The following is a 26,212-nucleotide window of genomic DNA, read 5'->3' as shown; positions in this document are numbered from 1 at the left end:
CTGGGCACACAGCATTTAGCACAACCAGCCTTGATTCCCATCTCTTCTCTTGAATAAGCCCTTTCCCCATCTTTGCATCAGTTTACATCTGCAACTCCTATAGAGTGGTCTTGCCCAACTGCATCTCACACAATACAATATGTCTCTGCGCTCAGCTGAGACATTTGGGACAGTGTAGAACTCCAAGCAAGTACATGCAAACAGCGTTAATTTGACTAGTAGAGATTACTCTTTTTATTAGCTGTAAAAGTGAAGAAACAAAACTAAGGATGAATTGCTGTATTCATGATGTTACTCAAACAGCAAAATCATACTCAATACCCCAAAAATAAAACCCAAATCTATCCTTAGTTCCATCTAAAGAGCATCTGAGATATGCTGTTACCCATAATTTCATACACATTTCAGAGCTGACATTGTAAGCTAATTTCATCACATTGTTTATTCCTTAACAATTACTTTTATCACCTTTGAAATGACTGAGACATATGGCTAACATGTGGTTCATGTACATCCTTGAAGGACACAAGCAGTGTCAGAATAATTTTAGCCTTATCTGATATTGAGCAGTAAGTTATAACATGTGTTTCAAAATTTTCACTTCTTTATTAATGATGTCAGGAAATGCATGAACATAAAAATCGTGAAAAATGGAATGAAAGTCTTATGAGTTTAAAAAGGCAAGGTAACCATGGAGCAATGACTCTCAACAGTGGCAAAGCACTTCCAGGCCTGAAGAAGTGAAACTGACTAGCTGTAAAGTGCTTTGCCCTTGGAGACAAGGAAAAGGATTTTATTCCTGAGTAAATACAGCCAGAAACAAAGTCACAGTGGCTTTCATATCCTTCCTTTTAAAGGGTTTAATTTTGAAATCATTCTGTAATAATGCCCTAATTTAAATCTTTGAAGCTCCATGAAGGTTGTACTATTAATTTCAAGAAGTATTACTATGCAGCTGAGTATCCCTGGAAACAACTTTTTTTGCCAGTCAGATCCTTCATCAGGGCAAACACTTGGCTTAGCTGTGCAGACATGCAATATAAGGGTAGGACAAACCCTAACAGGAGTAACAGTGAGCCAACTTACTACTAACTCAGCTGCACATCCCTGCAGTTCCTTACCTCATATGAATAAAGTAAATCCTTGAATCCTGCTTATACCAGTAACATAGAGTGTAGTCACACTGTATATCTATATCTTTATGATTACGCAGTACACTTCAGGGAGAAAACAAAACAAGACATCTTCCCATGAAAGCAGACCCTAAAATCCAATTCCAGACCAGCCAATTTTCAGATGCAATATTTTTCAAAACAAAGCTTTTCCCTCCCCATGCAATAAGTAATCCAAAATTGTCACCCCTGCACACTCTGTCCGTTTATCTCAGAAGATTTAAATATACAAAAAAATACTATTTTAAGTGAATTAATGCAATGATGCCACTTGGACTACAAGCTTACTACCCTTGCTGATAAAACATAGGCTTCTATGGGTTGGATTTTAGGACTTGGTGAATTGCATTTTGCTCAGGAAAAATGGCTTTGCAAGAGCTTGCCCTCTCAGAGAAGTAAATTTCTTCAGTTGTTTATGGGCAGAGCTGAGCCCATGGCTACTGCTAAGTGCATCACTTATGTCAGATAGCATCCTCACTTAGGCTATTAAAACAGCTCTAAGAACAGGTCATGCTTCTAGCACAGGGCTTTGAAGGAGAAATACTACCAGGATAAAACTAATTACTTTCATGATCTTAGCCCAAAACTTTCTATGTTATTTTCAAAACAGGACGATGTGCATTCACTTTGCTCTGGCACACTTCCAGCCAGAAATACCCATTTCCAACGCTGATACGACTTTCTCCTCCTAAAGCATTGCTGAGTCACAGGTCTGTCCACAATTGCCATCACGGCTGGTGAGACAAAAGAGTGTAAGCACTGCTCTTCTACTGCAGTATCTTTCTACACTATGTATTGTAGATGTCATGGCAAAGTGAAAACAGCTGAGAAAGCTCCTGTTTCACAAAACAGCACTGTTTTTGCTGCTAATTATTGTTTCTTAGATGGAATGGTGTTGACTGAAAATCCCCTGAACCTCTGTGCCAGGAGTCATTTAAAGAAAGAAACATGCCCAAATACCTCCTACTCATCCCAGGGGCAGCCTGAGGTTACATCATACAAATAAAAGGAAAACAGCCAAAATCACCCTCTCTAACTGCTAAAAGCTACATCTTCTAGCAGGTAGACCTGAAGATATTGAAAGTCAGGGTGCATGCAAATTGCACTCTAAGCAGTATGAGAGCTGTAACAGGATCACATTCTTGACATCATTATTCCCCAACTCTGGCCAGCAAAAGGGCAAAATATCTTTCCACAGCCACAATGTTGAGTACTAACAGCAGTTTGCAGTCATGAAAAGCTGGCATCTGACTGCCACCACCACTGTCTCCCTGCAACTTTATTCTCATACTAGTTCTTCGTTCTGTACCATTTTACACATCAGTAAATCAAGGAAATTCAAGTCCCATATTTCTCAGGCTCCAGGACCCACTGACCCAGCAGTACCTCAGTGTTTAATGAGCTGTCTTCTTCTTTGACAGGCAAGTCTCCAGGCAGGACAGTTTTGACTGGAACAAATGTATTTCACATATGTTTCTGATCAGGATCCACCCTGTTGTCCCAATATGTTGCTGTATTGCTTTATATCATGTTATATAGGGTCAGCTTCCAGATCTATATGTAACATGACATAATCATCAATGACAGGGTGCAAAGCCCCAGGGCAGCAGAAAAAGAAAGGCCCATGCTGGTCAGAGCAGATGTCCACAGACAGCTGTGCACCTGTCAACTGGATGACACTCAAATAACATGTTCTATCAGGTTTAGGCAGGATACCAAATAGAGTTATGTTCTTAACCAGCTAAATTTTTTATTCTTCTATTAATAAAAGGCCAAGTATGGCTGCACAACATTTCCAGCAGATGCATCTGTCACTGCCAGGCTGACACTCAGAGCCTGCAGGCATATCAAGAAGCACAGAGACCTGAAGGTGCTCTGGGACATGGCAGCCATTAAAAACCTCAAACAACTAGGATTGAGTAGGTACACACCAACATATGTGCCAGTGGTGATGCTAATGGAGACTGTGGGCTTTCTCATTTCCTGCAGATACACAGAACTGAGGCATTTCTCCTTGTGGGAGGAGGAAGTGGTTATGAGGTCCTCAACCTCCAGATGAGGGTGGGTTCCCTCTGTGAGATCCCTCTCCCATTGATACCATGAGCAGTTCAGCATTCAAGAGCCATCTGAGATGTTGGCTCCTGTCTGCTGCACACTGGATACCCTCCATCCTTTCCATGTGCCCTGACAGCTGCACCTGAACTGGCCTCACTGGGTTCACTTTTCTCTCTATTTTGCAGTGTTTTTGCAGATGTCTGCTGAGAGAGAATGACAAAACAAGGGGGGCTACCTTTATTCCATGGACTGTGTTTATCCTGAGAAAGGGGCATTGTGGGGGAGCTCCATAACTACATTAGCCCTACACAAATCAGACCAGCCTATGTACTAGTTTAGGCTGTTGCCTAAAGGAGGCCATATACTACATGACCTATGACATAAATTCACTTACTTAATTTCTATTTCACAAATGGGATATCTGAGGCACCAAACAATTCCAGGACTTCTCCTACATGCCCAGAACCCAGAGACATGCCTGCTTTCATAGAGTTCTGCCTGTCCTGCACACTGCCAGCACTACCTCCACCAACAGCACATGCCAAAGCCAGAAACCAAAAGAATTCCTGCAGTAGTGGAAAATGCTAGAAATGAAGTGAGCCCACCACAGTGAAGGGCGGGAGGGTCTAGGCCAGTCTGCAGAAAAACATCAAAAGAGTTGTCAGGGTGGTGAATAACATAAGGGTCTGAAGCAGGTGATCTGACTCCAGCTGGGCTCAGGAAACTGCCCCACCAGCCCTGCTCACCGGCCTGGAGCGTCGTGGAAGGAATATTTTTCCCTTCTTTTCTGTGCCATGGTGCTCAGCTACCCCTCCATTTTGCAGGTGCACTCAGCTGAGACTTGTCCCAAAGCCCTGCATTCAGAGCACATAAAAGCTTGTGCCTCCCCCTATGTCTATGTGTCACAACAGTGTCAGCCCATGTCACTGTGCAGATGTGAACCACAACAAAGCCCCACTGCAGCCCTGGCCTCCCAGTTGCTGAAAGGAGGCCTAACGCACAACAGCATGAGGCACTGCTACGCAACACCAACGGCTCAGCACAGCCTTCATCCTTTTGCACTTGCAGCATCTTGCTGACAAAATAGAGCTCTTGAAGCAGTGCATTTGACTTGCTCAAAACACAGGCACTTCTCCAAATGTCACTGGGCTGGAAGGCTTCTTTCAGGCTTACACATGCCTGACTAGAATTATACTTTGGCCTGTAGCTTTTCCCCTCAGGACCAGCCAAGCTGCCTGCTGTACATCAGACTAACACAGGGGCATTCAGGTCTCCAGTAACCTACCACCTGGCTGCTGTTGAAATGATCCCACTTTCTTTCATTTACTACTTGCTATTCACTTTTTGTTTTGTGGTTTTTTTTTTGTTTTTTTTTTTTTGAGAATACTAGTCATTTAGTCAAGTAAGGTGGTTTAGGGAATGGGGAAATTCTTAGCAGTCAAGAAAAATACTGCTAATATTGCTGAAAGGCACTTGGCTGCATCCTGTCAAACCAAATCCAAAACTCACCAGTTTTCAACAAGTCTCTGAAAATACATTCAATTGATATGAAATCAAACAGATAAGAACATTTTGCTAAAGGTAAATCACACCCAACTCTAACACAAAACCGTGCTCCTCTACCAGCAAGGCTATTCTGAAGTCACACAACAAAGTACACATGCACAAATGCGTTATCCCCTTTGCACTGCACTGATCTTTTTATACAATTGTGGATACATGACACAGATACAGGAGATGGGGGTAGTATCTGAGCGTCACACTGCTCATGTGCCTGTGAGAATACAAGCCTTCCACTTGTGCATGTTCCAGCTGGCTCCAACCCCCAAACACACAGACCAAAAAGAACAATTTGGGTCAGAAGAAACCACCAGCATACAACATAGAGGGATCCAAGTGGTCCAAGTTGGTGATCCAGGGGCTCACCAACACTGAAGACCACCAAGATGCTGATTCCTGCCACCCCAGCAGAGCCCATAGCCACAGCACAAACCCAAGACAGACATACCTCCCTCCAGAAGGACATAGGTTGGTGGGTAAGCTTCCTATCCAGCAGGAAAGAGGACCATATCCAGGAGACACCAAACACAAGTAAGCAGATCAGAATGGCCCATGAACATACTCAGGGGCTGAAGCAACCTGTTCCCATGGGGCTCCACACATTAAGGACAGAGGGAAGTCTCCTGCCCCTCCCTATTGTGTGTGTGGGCTAGAACAGATCCAGGAGACACAGCAGTGTAAAAAGCCAGCCATGTGATGCAGGGTAATTAATTTCCTCGTTAGCTGTAATTAGCAGGAACCTGACACCCTTTGACAGAAAGATCAGCAGCAGAGAGGCCTCTGCCTAGCAGGAGAGAGCCAGAGGGAGGTTTGCTCTAGTGGCTTTCTTTATGAGCCTGTTTCTCCAAACTTCCCTGCTGGTTCTGATGGGGCACCAGAGCAGCACATGTGTGCAGGACCCTGGTGTGCAGTCCTGAAGGCCTTCACTTTGCAGGCTGGAAATAAAAGCCCCAGAGAAATGAGCCTTGTGCTGGGTACAGCCTGTCATAAGCTGCTTTGGTGAAGCTGCTTGCTTTTCATTATACGTCCTATTCCTCCTGCCTGCTGCTTCTGCCCCTGCAAATGTATAAGTCAACATCTTAATTAATATCCTTCTGTGGGTGAGATCTCTTGTCAGCCTTCTCACCTGGATGAAATTTTCATGCAGCAGTACCTCATTCTTTCATCGCCAGGAAGGCCAGCCAATGCTCTTCTGTAGTCAGACACCATCCATTGTACTGTTAGTTCTCAGCAAACCACGAGTGCCATTGCAGTGCAGAAAGCCAATTGTATATTCAGGTGCATCTAAAGAAGCATGGCCAACAGGAGGTAATCCTGCCCCTCTGCTCTGTGCTGGTAAGAAGTCACCTGGAGTACTGTGTCCAGATGTGAAATCCTCAGTACAGGAAAGATGTGAATCTGTTGGAGGGCATCCAGAGAACAGCCACAAAAATTATCCACTGGATGGAATGCCTGCAATAAGAGTGGTGAGGCACTGGCACAGGTTGCCTAAAGAGGTGGTGGGTTCCCCATCCCTGGAGACATCCAAGGTTGGGCTGGGCAGCACTCTGAGCAATATGACAGAGCTATCAGTTGTTCCTGTTCATTGTAGACAAGTTCAATTAGATGACCTTTAAGGGTGTCTTCCAACTTGAACAATTCTGTGATTCAATAATATCAGCTTTTCAACTTTGCTGCCAGAAGGTAGCAGTGAGCCCAAACCACTGACCTCTTGGTACAATTTGGTTGCTTCAGTGCAGAAAGGTGGCGAACTGCTTTCTATCTTCAAGGCTTTTGGTGTGTGTAATCTGAAGGACTTTGGTCATTCTCAAAGCGAAAGAACTGTGGAGAAGGGAAACCAGGAGGCAAATAAAGGAGAAACCTGGTGAGGCCACATGCAGTGAGTGCACTCAGAAATGGGGGAAGGATGACAGGACAGCAGGCCCTGATTGGCTAGCCGAGTGTATTTTGAATAGTCAGACAAATGTTCGCTATGCTTTATGCAACAGAAAGGCTTTGGATTCTCTTGAAAGCCTGTTCCATCAGCCACCAACCAGAATGATCACATCCTTTGATTAGTTCTTAAGTACCTGGCCTTCTGTTTGCAGCATGAGAGCTGCCTGCAAGCCTTCACACATTTATCTTCAGAAAAAAATGGGAGGGATGGAAAGAGACAGTAACTCTCTTGGACAGAGCAAGACTCTTAAATCCTCAGCTAACCATTAAATCCTTCCTATGCTTAGTGGTCTCCAACTGGCTGTTTTGGCCATTCATTATTTATGGCATGTGTCTGGCTGTGCAGTGTTTCACTAGCTCTGGAGGAGGATGGCAAACACGAGAGTCCCATGTGCTCAGTCCTTAGCCTCAGAGACACTGCAGGATTTCAGACTCTTTGGAGCTAATCCCATGCTCTTTTAAGTCATTTGCGGACTCACTCTTTGTAAGAGTGGAAGGATCAGTCAGTGTGAAGTGCAGAGCCTTTATTTTCATTCCATTACTGTCATATTGAGTGTAAAGAAAAGCTTACAGAAAGCAATCTACCACAGCAGTATGATAATACCTTATTTATAGTTCAAATTTAATCTCCACAGTCACAGCTGTGGTTCTCACTGTGACTCCACTAGAGTAAATAGCCCTTCCCAACCGGGTAAGCTCTTCCCACCAAGGCACCTACCAGTCTGAGCAAGGCTCGTCTTGATGTTTTTTGATGAGCTAAGCAGCCTGAGATCCCTAATTTCCATACTGTAAAGCAATCACAAATTCTCTGATTACTTTTTGGAGTGCATGTGGCTTTCCACTGCATCCTCTCTAATTTTTCTCCTTCTATTTTAAAATGCCCACAGCAAGAGTTTGAAAGGGGATGCCGTATCTTTTATTAGACTAAATAACATAGCTGGAAAAACCTAGGTGATCCTTCAGTTACCAAGACTTTGGCTAATGAAAGATACTGCTTTTCTCTGGTATCCCTTTCTTGCTTGTAGCCTTAAACTACCTCAGTTTCAGCAATTGCAGTACCACAAAGAAAGCACAGAAATCTTAGATAGACTGGACATTTAATCCTGCGCTGCCACAAAACAGCAGTATTACAATAACTGCACTGCCTGGGCTAGTTTGTTGTTCTAGGACAGCTCACCAGTACCAGGCAACTCCTGTTTCTTAAACATAAATCAACACTAAAACCATTTGTTCAAAAAGAGTTCAAAACCAACAAGAGCATACTTGAACTGCAAGGAGCAGGTTATGTGGGATAGCCCAGAGAATCACCAAAAAGCACAATAAGTCAAAGGAGGTATAACAAATGTTTTGATAAGCTGTTGTCTGAGCACAGAGCAGATACTTTTAGCTGTACCTTTTGTCTCTGTCTTGCTACAGATAACAGCTGAGCTCCCTCGGCCTCTTCCTGATTTGTCTTCTCAGCCTTTGAAAGCCAGGATAGGGGTAAAACATACTCCCACCTCCAGGCAGGCTTTGAGGTACAGCTGCTCAGGATGTCTTGCAGTTCCTTCAGCTGAGACCCTACAGTTCTCTTCCAGCAGCTAATGCAGTACTTGGGGAATTTCCTAATACCAAAATATCAAATGTACAAAGAAAGAGAGAAAGAGAGAGAGAAAGAAGAAAGGAAAGGAAGGAAGGGAAAGCAATTGGTCCTCAAAAGAATGAAGCAGACAGTAAATCTATCCAGCTCAGTTCCACAACTCAGCCTTCTCTATGGCTGGGAAGGTCTCTCTCTTTGGATTCCCTCCATCCATCTTTTCAGCATTGGCCTGTCACCACAGAAAGCTGCTGACAGATGGCCCCAACTCACGCAGCCACGCAGGAAATCCCCACAACCCATTATCACTATGCAGGAATTCATCTCTCAGACAGGTCTCTTTGCCCACCAGTTTCTGCTGCTTAATACGCTGATGTCTCGTCATCATTGTATATGCATCTTATTTGTCCAGTTGAAAGAAAAAAATGAAAAAATCATCAGGACCATGAAATATGCATGGCCTGGTTCAATAACTGCAGTGGCAGCACCCTGTGCTGGAGGGCTGTATTTTTCTTCAGACTCAAAAGCAGGATGTGAAACTGCAGTCAGGCCAGGAATAACCCATAGTCCATCTTGCCTGTCTGCTTGCTCCACAAGCAGCCTGGGCCTGGCAAAGCAGCTGTGAAATAAACCTTCCACAGATCTCATCCACTAATAATGATCTCCTTCTCTGCCCTATAACAATCCCAACAGAGCAGTGTGAATAAAGACCTGTTTCCTGCAGGTGACACCAAGGTGCAGGAATGCATGGTGCTGCTTCTGCTCCCACACAGTGAGGGGGATACACAGTGCCAGTATAAAAGCCGTTGTGTTCTCCATAACTTAAAACAAAATAACACATTTACAAAATCATACTGAGCAAACCTTTATGGGGAAATCAGGTCATAGAGACTGGCCTACTGAGAAACGTCTTAGAGTCCATTGAGTGAAAAAGTTATCTTCTGGATCAATGATTGTCATGCTGCCCCTAAACTCATATCGTTAGACTTGTTAGGGAAAGTATGTTTATTTTATGGCTAAAGAAAGATACTAGGAGACACAAAAAGCTATTTGAGACATTAAAAGAAAGCATTCCTGAATGGTGAAAACCATTGTGTATAAAAAGGGCACAATGAAGGAGCCTTTGAGAAACCTGAATAAGAAAATAAATCTCCCTTTATTTGCCTTGGAGAGTCTGTTTTTTTGATGTCAGATCAACACTGCTCTGAAACCTTTACCATCAAGTTGCACAGTGCAAAAGGGAAACATAAATGTTTATTTATCAGCAGAGAATCACAGGCCAGTCTCTGCCCAAGACAGGCCTTGTCCTCTTTACAACTGCTGCAATGGCAAGTAATCTTCTACCACGGTATTTCCCAGGATGAGGAGCCCCAGCAGCAGTGTGCAAACCCCATCTGGAGCTGAGGCACTCAGGGAGACAAAGGGAATATTCACAGTAAAGGTTGAGATGGCTTGAAAATGCATTTGTCATATTTCGTTCTTTATGATCATAGAAATATTGATTTTCTCCTGCTCCTTTTTCCAGGATGGTGGGAAAAATTACTATGTTTCCTGAATGGGTGTGTGGAAAAAAGATAATTTGGAGTTAAAAATGAGCTTGTAATTCAAAGCTAAAAGGACAAACTTAAGGTTTTCACATGTATATTTCCAGTGTAAAAGAAGTCTTCTTATTAAATTCCTCTGTAATTTCATAATGTTAAATTCCCCCAACACAAAAACCCTAAACAATGTTTTAATTCATTGACTGTCAGGGGAGTACTGCCTATAACAACTTCAGTACTTTTCTCATCTCCCGCCACCACCACCCTCATCATCCATCAACCATGAAGAGAAACAAATTCTCACACAATGGACTTCTCTGGGGCCTGAAGGAGTGCAGGAACCATGGATGGGAAGTTCATGCTGGCAATACCTGGTGGTGAGACATGAGCTGGGATCTCACTCAGGCTGTTCTTAGATGGCAAATAATTACTGTATGAGTTGCATTGAAGCCAGTTCCTAGAAAGAAAAAACTTGAGCAACTTTGTTCCTGTGTTTGGATTTTCTTCTAGCATGTCCACAACTGACAGCAGATATATTTCAGCATGCACTCATTAACTTGATTCGCTTCTCTCTTCAACTAAAATGCGTGAGGATAAGCACAGGATTCAGACTGTGGGGGAGAAAAAAACAAAAAAACTGCAGCAGATGCAGGCTCACCTGAGGCCAGTTCTTGGGAAGCTCCAGGCCAGACAATATATGCCAAAGAAAGAAAGCCCTGCTTGATTTTCCCCACCTTTACAAACCCTAATACTTTTCAGCCTGTTTCTTGTTTTCAGAGGAAACCAAAATGTTCAGCTTACAGGCTCCAAATATTTTATGCAGGTGATCTCTAAAACAACAGCTAAACACTTCTCCCCTAAGGTGACCTATTAATATTCATCCAGGCCCCGAGCAAATAAGTGAAAGGATTTCTTCTATTTGGAGGGCTAAATATTTCCAATTAAGAATGTTACGAACAATGCATAATATGTTTGCTTTGGAGGGAGGCTAAGGATTTAAAGCTCATGTTAGAAACATTAGCTGCTGTCACTAATGTGACTTGCTGACTTGAGCGTTTATTTTTTCTGATTTTTCCCCTATTCTCTCCAATTTTTCAATTAAAACTTAATTGCCTGCCCGATCATTCACTGCAGAAGTGATAGGAAGATTACAGGAGATCATAAAACCTTCTCTGGTCTCATATTTCTCTTCAACAACATAGAGAAAGGTCACTTATAGCACTGGCCTACACACTAAGCCATAATTTTATTGCAGCTTGTGGCTGAAGCACTTGCTTTAGGAATGTGTTTTGGGTGCTGGATAGTGTATTAAGGTTCCATCTTTCTTCAGCTTTTCCTGTGTTTCTTCTAGTTAGCTGCATTGTCACCCCATCAGCAGAAATCAGGATCCAGTTTCTCGTGAGGTAACTTCTCTTACCTTATTGTGACTTGTGTTTATTGATCTGTTTTTTAGCTTATTTCAATATTTTGGATCAAATTATGGTCATTTCTAAACACGTGAGATGAGCAAAGAGCAGCAGAGCTGTGTCCCAGCCAAGCAACTGTCAAGTAGAAAGAAATTTCTGCAAAGATCATTACTTCGCTATTTGAAAGCAGGCTGAGTATGAACAGCACACAATCTTACCTGCTGAGGGACAATAACAGCCTAGCGCTATTGCATTCATTTCCTTAAATAAGCCTGTAGCTCTAAAATGAGCAGGGACTTGTTTAAACTTGTAACCAGAGCAGTGGCTGGAGGGAAGCTATAAAGGAGTTTGTATATATGCGCAATGATAGCAGCAAGAGAAGAGATTAGATAAACAGAAAATCGTTTGCAGCATCATGTGCCTCACAAACCTCTCCTGGCAGAAGATGTATTACCTCCACTCCAAAACAATTAGCCAGGCTGACAAGCTGAGAATATTCACTGGGGTAGGTAGCAAGGGTAATTTGTTATTGAGACCCCTGGGCTATCAGAAGAGCAGAGGCCAGGGGTTTCCTGGGCTCTCTTATAGCCAGCTGTTTATTTTTAAGAATTAATTTATTTTTCCTGGTGGGTTCACTGCAGTTGCCATGCTAAAAGAGCTGTTGTGATTGTAATACCCTCACGGGAGGAGCCAGGGTGAAAAATGGACTTGGTTTCCCTGCTTTACTGAGCGGGTCGAGGTCAGCAGCTTGGATCTACCTTGCACAGGCAGAACAGCAGGGCCTGGAAGCAACATTTATCTTCTACACGGTCTTGCAGGGTCTGAGTAGCCATCCTTGAGCAAGCTTTTACTCCCCCTGCATTCAAAGGGGAATATAAAAGGAAACAAAGTACAGGGGTACAGAGCTCAGTGGGTCTGCAGTGCTCTAGAGAAAACTGCAGACCTGCTGGCAGAGCCCTGCATGCCTGGTGACCACCACACAAACATGGTCCTCCCAATGGTCCTGGTTAGTTGCTGGCCACAGTGGAAATGGCACTACATGAAGTACAGCTGCTCTGTATCTTTGTGAAAAATATTACTTGTCATCCTTTCTTACAGATAGGCTTTTTATTCACCTGGATCCTCTTGGCATTTCCAAGGATTGCCCAGATAGCCAGATGAAAAATGTTTGCAACCACTTTCCCTATCTAACTTCGTTTGAGTCTGATCTTATAGAGCCCATGGCATTGTGCCTATTCCTGATCGCTAGTCTAAAAGATTTTTAAAAGGAGAACAGTAAACAGATAATAATGATATAACCTTTCTGCCAGGTGGTGTTAGCAGTAGGAATAGGCAGACTCAGACAGTGTCTAGAGTTTCCATTTCATATAACTAAAACAAATGGTTCTATCCTCTTCCTAATACCTTGCCCTCTAGCGTTTTAGGAATGCAGACTGTAAATCCTTGTTCACCTTGAATACGTATTATTTTCTCAGCCCAGACTTTGTGTTAGTCATCAGCTAACTATGAACTAAAACTCTTGTGAGAATTTCAGTCTTTGTGGTGAAAGTCCCCCTAGACCTCACCCATCAAAGAGGGTAGTGCCACAGCCTTAGGAACAGTGAGGCAATTTAGCTACTGCCTTTGCCATGGAGCTCTGCCTTTCTTCCCCTGAAAATACTCAGGCCACTACTGTCACCTAGCAGAGACTGCTTTAGTAAGAATAACTGTAATAGAAAAAGAAAAAAAGTTCACATGCAATATCCTTTTTCAAAACAGACTTATAACTTCTCCATGGTCATGATGCTGGCCCATGAAGTAGGCAACTAATGTAGCCACTAGTTCTATCACTCTCATTTAGGCTTTCCACTGCCCTCTGAAAGGGCTTGGCTAATAAATAGGGAGTGGAGAAAGCATATTTTTAGCTGAGAAAAGATGCAAAGATCTCACTGTTGGGCTAGAGGGCTGTGTTCCAGTATGAGTGCATCCAGCACCCTGGCAGAGAGACCTAGAACAGGCACATTTCCCATGTAAAGAAAACCATGGGGACCATAATGCTCAACAGTGACCTCTCAAAACCCAACATCCAGCAGTGTTTGGGTCCCTATCACCATGGAGGAGAGCACAAGCATCCACTCCTGAGAAGGCCTTGCCACAAAGAAGTGTTTTATTTGGGAACCAAAAAGTCTCCCTGTGGTTTGGGAAAGGATTTTCATTCACTGTCCTCATTCCAGAGCTACAGGCAATCTTTTAGATAGGCTGGATCCCTGCCACAGCGTGCCTTGAAGATTTAGTCTGAAGCTTGTACTTGATTCTCATGAAGAAAGTTACCCAAATATGGCCCATGTCTGGTGTGCAGATGCCTTAAACGTCCTTATCCTGAGTGACTCTCATCCTGACAAAAATGGAAAGGTAACCTTGTCTACACATCAGATATCATGGGAAAAAAATTCTAATCTTTCCTACTTCCCCAATCTTCCATCACACAATATTTTTCATGAGTTAATGAAATAATGACAGGGAATTCAATAATAGGCCAAAAATCGTAGGTGAAGTTTCAGACTGAAGGCTTTTTCTTTTTTCAGTGGACCACATTCCATATTCAGTATTCACATACAGAAGGAATATTGCCCATGGTAGCTCAGCAGTAGGTTTTGCAAGGAAACTACCAGGAGTGACCATCCATGAAACAGCCATAGTGACCTCTCATCTCCCTACAGTGAATAGAATAGATCAAATCCATTTCCAAAAACACTAAGCTGCTTCATTGATCCCAAAGCTTACAGGTATTTTCTGAATCTAAGCAATGGCACACAGGTTCTTAGGGGTGAGAATACCACAGTTTGGAACAGAAAAATGCTACTTTAATACATTAATGCCTCATAGTGGCTTATTATCTCAGTTTCACTTCCAACACTGATTTGGTTATCATGTTACAGTAAAAATGTTAGTGCAGTGGTCTTAGTGCTGAGTTTTACTGAATTTTGCACGTGTATATATAGTCCTCCATAAACGCCACAAGAAAACTCTAATGAGAAATTGTTGCCACTTCTCACATTTGCAACAGAACTGAAAACTCAGAGAGCACACACATTCAGTTAAGATAATAAAAGGCACTTGAAAGGCTCAGTTTCTGAATGACCAGCTCCGTCCACCCACATTACTAGAAGATAGAGAGAGAGGGTAGTTGTTCTCCTCTCCCTACACTGCAGAGGAAGAATGCTGTAGCATTTGGTGCCCGTTACCATTTCCCAGGCTAGAGGCTTCATGTCCAGGCATACTGCTTTGCACGCAAGATAGGAGGTGATAGAAGCATCGATAGGGCTATGGCTTCATTTGTGAGAATACAGCTCAGCAAAACCCACAGCATAAAAAGGAAATTTTAAAAGGCAAAGAATGGTTTGTTTCCCAGGAAGAGTTTCAGCCATCTGAGTCCTATTTTCTATAGATGATCCAGACATTAAAATAGTAGCATCTGGGGAGTAACAAAATACATCCACTTATGGATCTGCAAAAGTTTTGGTCAGGAGTTCAGACCATTGGAAAAATACCTTCTTGCTGCGAGGAAAAGGAAAACCCAGAGACCCCAATGATTTCAGAACAGAGGCTGGATAGTCCATATTTCTTTAGAGGCTCAGTCAGCTCTTTAATTTATACAGCCACACTTTATCACACATGTAAGATGTACCTCCCTGGTAAATTCTTTTCCTTTTTGGCCTTTCAAGAGCAGGATCTCACTTGCTTGGATGTCTCTGAATGATGCGCATAGGAAAATAACCCTTGAAATGCCAAACAGATGTGAAAATGCATCTGGGGAGGAATGTAGGTGTGGTACCAATCTGTCATCACCCCTTTCACCAACTCCTCTGCTCACCTTTCATCTGATGCCCACCTCTACACTCTGTGGGCAAGGGAGCTAGGTGAAATGTGAGCTGAAGCTGTTTAACCTGATCTTTGTTTTTGCAGTGGTTCTCCACTGGTCTTTACCTGTCTATCTAAAATCCAGCATTCTCTTTTCTAAGCAATTGCTTTAAGGTGGAAGGAAAATTCTTGGGTATCTTGGGCAGGTTCCCATTGAAGAGTTGGTCCACCTTAACAAAGATCATCAAGATGAAATTTTAGAAGTCATTTCTACTTATAAAGAAAAAGCACAGTCACCACCACCCACACAAGCAGCCCGTCAGAGAGGCTGCTGCCTTTATTCCCAGCTGCCCACTTTTTTCATTTCGTTTTCTCTTTTCTGACCTACTCTGAAATAAGTTAAACACTTTTAAACAAACTGTGCGTGTGGGTGTGTTTTGTTGTTTTTTTTTTGATCGGAAGAAAGTGCTTTTTACGAAACAGACACTTTTTCTATGAGATGTTTTATACCAAGAATATTTATATAGCAAAATAAACACAGTCCTTATTACAGTAATTACCAGAACTTTGTTTGACAGAAATCTAAATGCAGGTAAAAACTAATAAGCAGCATATCATGGGCTTCTAGTTTAAAAAAATAAAATAAATTTAAAAAAAAAAAAAAACAGGAATAAATTTGCAGAGGATCCCTAAGGACTTTTTAAAAAAATACAAATCTAGTCAAACGTCTCCCTGAAGGTTAAAATATGATCACTCTGAAACCAACAAAATGGCACCATCTTTAGCTTCTTCAAAGTTTTTTGGTAAATTCCATTTTCTATAGGTAATCGAACAGTTACAGTAACTAAAACTCTCCTACAATCTTCTCAAATTATAGGCATTTGCCTGTAAATGCTTTGAAAGTCTCTGATTTCCAAAGCTTTCAAAACAAAGACCAATTCTCTCCATCCCATAACTCAATGCCAGGGGGACAGAAAACGCATTCCAGTTGCCCATATTGTAAAAAAGGAAAGGATTTGATTTGTTTCTGCTTTATATCGGAATAGCCCTCATTGTTCTAGAATCATCCCCAGATTTTGAACAGCACCAAAAGAAGATTACACTCTTTGCACACAGCCATAGGTCTTTTTCTAGAAGTCCACATTGTCGCTGCAGGTGTTTGAATCTCTTTGGTGCCACCTCCAGTGAGACACCTGCAGAAAGATAGGGTCCCAGATCATCTGCTGGCAAGGTCTGAAAGTTTTGGGAGCCAGGATCTGCACCACACATGAAGACACCACACATCAGTCCTTTGGAAAAGCAGCACGTTCTCCAGTGCGCTGGGATCATGCCCATCCCTGCACCCTCCCCCTGGGCAGAAGCTTCTCTTTTTCTGCTTCCTTACAACTTCAAACAATTTAGAAGCAGGAGTTATTGATAAAAATAAGTAAAGCAAATCATTACTTATTAAAACAGACTAGATATAATCTTTTTGGAGGGGAATTTGTGGAATAAGCTTTATCCTAAGGAATAATATGCGGTCTTTCTCTTTTTCAAGAGGCTCTTGGAGTACTTCAGCTCTCTATGGGCCTGAAACCTGAGCCAAGTTGATACTGATCTTTTAATTAGTATCCTCTCTTGACCTGGACAAAGCATTGTGAAGCTTCAAATCAATCATTCCACCTCTCTGATTGAGTGTTCACCTGTTCAAAGGTTCGGTTTTGGTTGGTTTAGTTTTTTGAATGACTTGCAAGCAAGCAGAAAGAGAGAATACAAGCAACCGTAGTAAGAATGAGAGAAATGCTTGTCCCACTCACTGATCTGAAAGCCTGGAATTAAATTCCCAGAGACAATAATAATTAAAAACAGAACTAAACAAGTGGATAAAATAAAACAACCCATCAAAAAAAAAATATATAAGAATTCTTACTTGATTGCACTGGAATGAATTTGACCAACAGATGGCAGCTATGAAAAGTAAGAGGGGTCACTTTCACAGCCATGTAAACAAAATGAAAACACTATAACATATCTGTCATTTTAAAATGTTATGAGTGCTGCTCTTGAGACAAGTCATATAAAAAAATCTGTTCTCAATTCAATTGTTTTTAGCCCATATGCAGTTGAAAATGCTGTGCAGTGCTGCTCATCACCATGACGCAGGGTTCCCTGAGCTGCTGACCCTGAATCTCCGCAAGATTTTTACTGAAAAAATTTTCCTTTGTTGCAATATTTCTAGGCTTATCCAAAACAAGAAGAAAAGCCAGCAGAGCAATGTGGGGCTTCCCATCCTTCATCACTTGTACACAGTCAGTCCTTCTGTTCTGCTGCCTTTTAAGGTGTGCTTCAGCCAGAAAAGATACGAGGAGCAAAGAGAAGAAATAACTTGTTCAGCAGGAGGGAAAGCTCTCATCTGATCTACAGCCAAGGATCAAACATGAGGCAAAAGAGAAAAGCTGGTTATAGTGCCCTCAAGATTTTTTCTGAACTCAAACACTGGCCCATTCAGGTCCTGAGGAACTCGCTTAGCCTCTGGGTGCCCCAGTATCCTTTCTGCAAATGCAAACATAGAAGTTTTCTCCACTCAGCCATCCCCTCAGGGTAGCACTTGTGAGAATATAGGAAGCAAAGAAATTCATAAAAATAAAATCTGTGCTTTTCAGAAGAGTTCAAAAATGGGCATCAGAAAGCAGAGGGTTTGCTTATTTAATTTTGGATTTAAAAATAAAGCAAGCATTGTAATGGCTGAGAAGGCAAGGAAAAATGACACAAGACATAGGAGGCTGTTGGTACAGAAAGCTCAGGGTTCAGAAGCATCTACTGACTTGAGGGTTTCCTAAAGATGCTCTTCAGATGCACATTTTCATTAGCACCCATGATTTCAGTATTGAGCATTGGTCAGACCAAAGAAGATACACAAAGACATCTGGAAATGAACATCTTATAACACTGCTATAGCCTTGGGTGCAAGGTACTGAGGTGAGTTAGAGACAGATATTCACTGCTGCTGATCAGCTCATGGGAATCTTGAATTGTCTGGTTCCTCTGAGACTGGCTGGTTCTCACAGAGGTAGAAAAGCTGAATAGGCTTAGGAGGGTAAATAGTTGTTGCACCTCATGCACAGGGCAGCCTGCTGGAACTCATAGGGATGACACGTGTCCTCACACAGTTCCTGTTTTTTAGAGACAATTGTGCAACACAAGCAATGGCTGTGAAGAAGCATCCCAAAAACTGCCCTTGTTGTGCTGTCTTCCCCATCAGTAAGCATAGTGCAGCACTCATGTGAAATGCTGACAGGGGAAGCACTGATATTTTTAGAGGCTGCCTTTAAAACAGTGAACACTGGTGAGCTGGGCCAGGAACCCGGCGGGGTTGGGTTGTGTTGCCATGCACATGGTCCCTAATGGAACAGAGACAAAGGCTGTAAAAGTCAGGGGCCCATCTGCCAAACATGGCATCATCTGTCATCACAGCTTGCCAAGGTGATGTCTGTGATGGGGAGAAGTAGCTAGGTAAGAGAATGCTCACCGCATCAGAACGATTTATACTGGGTTTTATGGATATCCTCAGCCAGCCAAGGAAGAAACAATCAGCTTGGAAAGATACACAGTTCACAGAGACACAACAAGAGCACCATAGCTACAGTGCTAGCTGCACAGTACTCACTGCAAGCACTTTGCCAGTGACTGGCATGTTGTGCTCTGACACTTCTCAGCTAGTTTGGAGCTCTGTTTGCACAGCATCACCTCTCTGGTAGGGAAGCTGAAGCAAAGGCTGCTGGCTATTTGGATTTTGCAGCTCACGTAAGATTCCTCTAAAAAGCCACAGTTTTTAGCAGGGATGGATTCTTCATACTTCTTTGTTCTTTTACTTATTTTTTCTTCAAAACAGCTTCACTTCATGAGTTTGAATTTAAGAAATCTCCTGCAGCATCCAAGCTACTTTCCAGTCCATAGGAAAGCAAACACATGTACTTTCCTGATTGCCTACCTCCCAGGCTGGTTTGGATGCCATTGATGGAAGCAAAACGTTACATGTAAACTCAGTCCTCACATGAGTTAACCTCTGAGCTCTGCTCTTTTCTTTTGCCCACTGTACTCTAAAGGAGCCATGTTCCCCATCCCACTGTCTTCCAGCACTACAGTTACTGACACTAAGGCCAGTACAGAAGCACACATTTAAAATCTATCAGCTCTCCAAACCCCGTCCAGTGCTGGAGCAGCAGGCAGTCCGGGTACATCAGTATTTAGACTGTTAACAGGGTCAGACTCTGAGAGGCAGCTGTCCTGCCTGGCCTCTGTCCAACTTTAGGCTTACATATACAGGGAGACATTCTCTCATAAGATCCAAGCAGTAAGTCCAGTCCCTTTTCTTCACAGATTTGCCAGACTTTGTCAAATGCTTTGTGCGTGTGAGAGCTCTTCTCTTCTACAGATTACACAGTTCTAACTATCTAACTATCTAACATGACCCAGAGGTTTTCAAGTGCAGAAGGCGCTGTTACAGCCTAGGGTCTGGTATCACACTGACCAGAGAATGGGGTAAGCTTATCATTCTGCCGGGGAAAGCTGCATTTTAGAGCCACCTGGTCTGATTTAAAGACGGCTTGTGATGGGGAAGCCTGCACAGCCTCCAGTAAATCATTTAAGTAGTTAATTCTGTTCACTGTCAAGAAATCTGCTCCTTATTTCCACACTGAATTTGTCTGGCTGCAGCTTCCAGCCCCTCCAAGAGAAGTGCTCTCGCATCCCTCAGCAGCCCATGTAAACCAGGATCTGGTCACCTTTCAAGCTTTGGTTGAAGTACATCTGCAAAGTCTTATTATAAAGAGGTTGTGATCCCACCCAAACACATGTGCTGAGACAACCAGAAATCAAGGCAGATGCGTAAGTCTGACCCGTAGGCCATTCCAGCCAGCTTTCTGACTACAACTAGCCACAAGTATTCAAGTAAAAATCTAAACCCCAAAGGAGGCAGGGTGATGCTTTGCATGGCACTTCTGACCAGCTTCACTCCTCAGGGGCTCAGAAATACCAACCTGAAGCTCACAGTAACATTTCTTAGCTCAAGTGTAAGATCACCCAACTTGTGCTCACATGGCTTCCAGTGCACTCAGGCAGGCTGAACTCGCATGTACTCACATAGCATTTCACAGGCAGTCCCTTATACAAACCTAGCAAATGAGCCCACAGGCCAGGTACCGTCATTTCACCCACTTTTATTTTCTCATCATAAAGCTCAGCTGAAGTTCTGCGACTTTTCATCAAGGGTCTCCAGTCACTTTCGTCTAAGCTTTCCCTGCACAGAACATGACCAGGACTGTGACTCGGTACCTATCCAGTCACACCTGTACTAAATTAAGCACAGGGAAACAGCTTTTGGCTGCATTTTGGCTGTCCCCTGGACCCAAGGCTCAGCATTTCTGGCTCAGTTTACATCACCACTACAAATGCCCTAAATTGACAGTATCTGGTTTACATTTATGGCAGTTTATACAACTCCTTTGGCTGTGTTTTTGCACAATTTCCAGTGATGTATATGGCAAATGCCAAAAATCAGAGCAGATTATTGTTTTTTCTTTTCCCTGACAAATATCACAAACTTTTTTCTACTCTTATTATTGCTGTGATGGCACATAAGCACACCAGCCTCAAACTAGGACCCTATCTATGCTAACCACTACACAGATACAGGAAGAAAAAGCCACTGCCTCACAAGTTCGTGGCAGCAAGCACAAGGGAGAGCCCCAGAGGAGGAAGGAATCCTCTTCCTTGTACTATCACATTTCCTCACTTTCTAAATGAAATTTCACTTTTTTTTTTTTTTTTTTTTTTTTTTTTTGCTGGATCTCACCATTCACTAACCATACCCACTAGTTCAGTAAATCCCATAGGCTTACCTCACTTTCTGCCAGTTTACTGTCCCATGTATGTTTTGATTTTCTTTTATTACAGGATTATTTTATCTAAGTCATTGTAAATGAAACACTGTGGAACATGGGTGTTTCAGATAAGGGCAGCCAACAAAGATACTGCTCCCAGCTGCTTACCCACATGCATTACTCGTTCTGTTCCTTAAATGCCTGGGTCTGCAAACCAAGTCTGTGAGATGTGCTCCCCATCTCAAGCAGGTCATGCACTTGGACAGCTGGGACAAGGGATCACAGATGATCAGGCTGTTCCATAGGGGTACAGCCAGCATCTCTCAGCTTCAGAGCTGCATGGTTAGAGCCATCATAGGGAATTTCAGGCACCAAGCCCACACTTCACGTAACCCAGAAAGGATGGCTGGCAGAGTGCCTCTGCGGTGGGAGCTGGGCTTCAAGTCAGCACCTAATTTCATGCTGGTAGCCTAACGCCAGCACTCAACTACTGCATGCAGCCTGAAAACACATAGAATCATATTTACTCAGCAAATGCAGCCAAAAACACTCAGAAAATTGATGGAATATAATGGTATATGGGAAGCAAACCAATTTTTACCATTACATTGCTGGATCTAGCTCCACATATTTGCACCCATCAACCTCAATGAAGCAAGCAGCACAGGGGGCAGCTGACAATAATGCAAACTCCTGGAGTGCTGATAGAAAGCTCGCAGCTTTCTGCAAGCATTCTTGTGGCCTGAATTTTACTTTGTGGAGAGCATCTGAGTATGGGGAACAGCACTAATATGGCTTCTCAGCTTTTATCACCCCCCCCTTCAGTAGATTAAGAAGCCTGATAAAGTTGTCGCAAAGATGTTGTGCAACATTTCTCCATTTACAAAATGCAAAACAGCAATACAACTGCTTGGTATTATGATGGTACCTGCACTTTACTACAGTATCACCCCATCGTGGGTGCAACTCTGGCATTATGTGGTAGCCCCTGCAGTCAATAGGCCACTCTCCTGTTATCAGACCCTGCAACTTTGTGCATACTGATATTGCAACATAAGACTAAAAACTTATGGACATATAAAGGCCAAGATGGAAACAATGCAGTGTTTGGACCCTTTTATTTTTCTGCAAGCCTTTCTTTACTGAGCTTGAAGAGACCCAATTGCACAAAATGTAGACTAAAACCCGACTGCATGCAACAAGAAAAACTGATGTGAGAAAGTGGGACAAAGAATCCACTATCTCCAGTAAATCTCCAGTATCTTCCACTCAAAGGAGCAGGAAATTATTTTAGCATTCTCAACTATACATGTTCACTTTAATTAGGAGGGACTAGGATAGAGGGCTTTGGAAAAAGTAAACAGAAGCAAAACAAGAACTGCACAAAACAGAAAGCTGCTGTTAATCCAGTCCCATTGCTGTAATGCTCATACATCCTCCAGGACAGATCATGAGATCCAGTATCTCAGTGCTTACTCCAGTGCTTAACTCCAGAAGCACACTGCAGGAATTGCAGCTGCTTTTTAGTATCTGGATATCACAAAGTCCTCAGGAGCTATAACTTCTGTGCCATTGCACTCTGCACCTTCAGCCAGCAGATATTTCAATGCTGGAATGTGTTGAAAGTGACTTCTGCACCACTTTCCATTATATGCCCACAGGTTGTACCATAATTTCAAATCTGTGCATGGTCACGGTGATTCCCTAAGGGTCATCAGGGGGCTCAAGGGCTATATGTGTGTTTTCTCTCCCTATAGCTTAATGCTCTTTAACCTCTTCACCATTATCCCCTCTACTCTTTAGGCATAAAAATGTCTGTACTTCAACCCTCAGACCGGGCAGACCTCTCCCATAGACCTACAATCTGCAGCATTTTTGTCCCTGCAGTTTTCTGGGTGCACAGAGCATCTCATTGGGGATGCAGAGGCAGCTGCAGCTGCTCAGCATGCAGCGACACAGCCCAGCAGGACAGCCAGGTGTTCCATCTGCCTACTGCTGCACATAACGCCTGCAACAGTGATTGGGAAAACCTCGAGGCTAAAAACCTCGTTTCCCCTCCCACCTTCTGCCTGCCCAAGGCATACTGCAGCACATGGAGATCTCCTCCTTCTACTCACATGATTGTGCTCCAGCTGGTCAGCAGATTACTTTTTAATGAAAAATGGCTGTAATATAACCATTTGCCAGAAAATCAATTTTCAGAAGTAACAGGTAATTTTTCTTTTGAAAAAAAACCTCCACTCTTTCTCAAATATTAGTGTTGTGGTTTTTTGTTTTTTGTTTTAACTGTACTTTTTAAAGCTTTGATTGCAAAGTACACAAACCAAATGTGATCCAACACTGGAAATCTAGAAAGGGTCACGGCATCCATCTCTGGAGGCATTCAGGGCCTGTTTGAATGGGATCCTGATCTGTGTTTGGCAGCCCTGCCCAGAGCATGGAGTTGGAACTAGATGATCTTCAAGGTCCCCTCCCATCTAAGCCATCATTCTATGATCTATTTAACGAAAATATTTTTTTATAGAAACCGTCGAGCATCTCCACTTCCCTGTCTTTATAAGGGCCAGCAGTGGGTGTGAACTTGAGCCTGATTGTACAACCGTTTTGTGACATGTCTGCCCTGAAATCTCACAGTTTCTGGAAGCCTAGATGCTTCCCAAGATCTAGATGAAAGCTTCCTAATGGCAAACACTGGCAGGAGGTACCCCACAGCTCCAACTCCCAGTAGCCCATTTTTCCCCTTCATCCTCTGTCCTACTGACCAGCCTGGCTTCCTGAGAGGCCCAGCTGTCAGTGAGACCCAGGCTGAACATTAATTATTGCCACAAAGGGTTTAAAAATAATTATCTCATGATGCAAATAGCTCACTTTTTCTTCTCATAGCCTGTGGCTGAAGAACCTTGTGACGGGCAAGAGGGAGCCCAATACAAACACATATCACAAGGAGATTCTCCAATAGCTTCTAGTAGAGGCCAGGAACTTCAGTTAAGGGGAAGATAAATATCTCTAGAGAATCCTGTTGCTGCCTAAACAGGCAAAGGAAGGAGCAGAGCAGTACCTCTCCATGCTTCTCCACTAACCTCTCTGGTGGCCATGGGTCAATCCACTCCTTTCTGCAGTAAGCTCTTAACATCCCAGTTTCCACTCATTTCCTCTCTCCCACAGATCTCTACTCATACCATCAATGTGCCCTACTTTATTCAACTACATATTTAGGTGTCATTGCAGAGTAATCCTTATGGCCCTGGCCATCCTGCACCAGGCAGCTGAGCCCAGTGCCCACCACAAGACTTCCCTTCCCACCAGGGCTATAAAAGTCCCTTCAATTTTCAGGAAAATAGTTGAAATTCCTCAGAAGGAAGAGCCTAAACCAGGCATGAATACATGACCCTACAAATAAACAAACATCTACAGATATTGTTTGTCCTCCTTAATATTTTAGTCAGCACAGGAAGCTTCGGGTGAGGGATGGGGTGATATTTCAGACAGTAAAGCTGACTGCTAGTCAAGTCCCTGGGCAGGGAAAGGGCCCTGGAAATGTGGCAGGGGCTGGAGAGCTGCATAGACAAGTTGCACTGCAGTGTGGAGACACATGTTCCCCTCTCTTCAACTACAAATAAACAGCAGACATTGATAATAACAATGGTCTCACTGAGGGTGGTGTAATGGATGACACTCCCACAGCGGTCGGCCACCATGGTTTAGATGCTCGAGTCATGAAAATAACTCAAACCCCAAGCAGCTAAATTGGCTCTAACGGTATCAGAAATAACTACGGCACAACTTTCTGTCCATTCATTGCCCCTATTAATTTCTCCCTGTTAAACACTGGCAGAAATAAAAATGATACTGAGGGCCACCTCCAGCCATCTAACATCTCAGTGTTAATCACTATTCTGATCTGCTGATCTAAGCACACCTGGTACCTCATATACTTTGATAGCACTCAGTACTCAAAGCAGAGCTGCTGCCTATGAATCTGGCTGCAGGCTCACCCACATTTGTGTCTTATCCTAGATGGTTTGGGCAGAATTTCGTACCGGTGGAAATTATTTAACTGTACAGTTGCAATTAACTAAAGCAGAACCTTCCAAAAAGTAAAATCCATGTCATAGAAAGGAAAATTCTAGTTTGTTTTTTTGGGGAAGTTTCATGGAAATTGTTATTTAAGTTTTCAGGGAGAGCTAATTGACTTAATTTTTAGCTTCGCTTCATTGTTCAACAGGAACAATAGACAAAAAGAAAGGAGAGGGAAGAATAAAAAAGATAAATGAATGCTGAGGTGCATTGTAAGTTTAGGTTAAATAACTAAGCACCCAAACACCTGGTCCAGTTTTTACTGAATGCCTGAAAAGAACTATTATTTTTCTGTTTGCATTCTGTGGTCAGATACTTTTGCTTTTTTTTTTCCCATTGCTTTATTTGGCACTGAAGTCTCTGGACTGCAGCTATGGTCAAAACATTTCTCACCTTTTCTTACAAAGAAACTGTTCTCATTAGGGAGACCAAAGCAGTGGCATTATCTCTTGCCGGGAGAGCTAAGGCACTAAGTAAAACCTTCGGCATTCCTTTCCCAGTGGCAGGATACAGTGCCTCCTTCCTAGCTCATATAGCACAGACCTCTCTGGGGTCTAAGGGCCTTCTGCAACTCCAAATCATTCATTTCAGCAGAGGATTTCCTCCTTGTCCATCCATGACCAGCTGCACAGGACACCAGCACTAGTGAGAAGTGGCAGCGAGTTGTAGTAGGGTGGGAAGAAAGGGTCCCCTTTGGAGAGATCCCTAAGCCAGGTGTCTTCTCTCGCATTCTCACAAGCAAGAAACAAATAGTATGGAAACATGTTGGGTGTTCAGGGAGCAAGCCCTACGGAACTGCTATGATGTACAGACCAGGTGCACTGCTGTTCAGAGATGGGAGTAAGGTCTTAAACACAGCGGAAGTGGACAACCCCACTAATTTCCCTGAAGCACCCCTCCATGTGCAGCTGCCAGGAGCATTGCATGCCATATGCAGCAGCAGCACAGTGCTGACAGCTGGGCCCAAGCAGGAGGCCACGCTCTGTGGGGTGCAGCAAGGGGCTGGGTTCTGCCTTGGTAGTAGACATGCAAAGGCACATCTGTGATCTATTTCTTTTGCTAACAAGAATTCTCCACATGAAGTCTTTTTACTTCCAATTCCTATTCTTGAAGATGAGACTAACGATAGTCCTAGAAGCTCCCATAAAGAAACAGGAATCTTCATTGATGCCTGCAAAGTCCTTCAGAA

Source organism: Tympanuchus pallidicinctus, unplaced genomic scaffold (genome assembly GCF_026119805.1).
Source record: "Tympanuchus pallidicinctus isolate F22 unplaced genomic scaffold, pur_lepc_1.0 scaffold16, whole genome shotgun sequence".
Taxonomy (NCBI): Eukaryota; Metazoa; Chordata; class Aves; order Galliformes; family Phasianidae; genus Tympanuchus; species Tympanuchus pallidicinctus.
The sequence above is the reverse complement of the archived record's forward strand: the minus strand, read 5'-3'. Positions refer to the sequence as shown.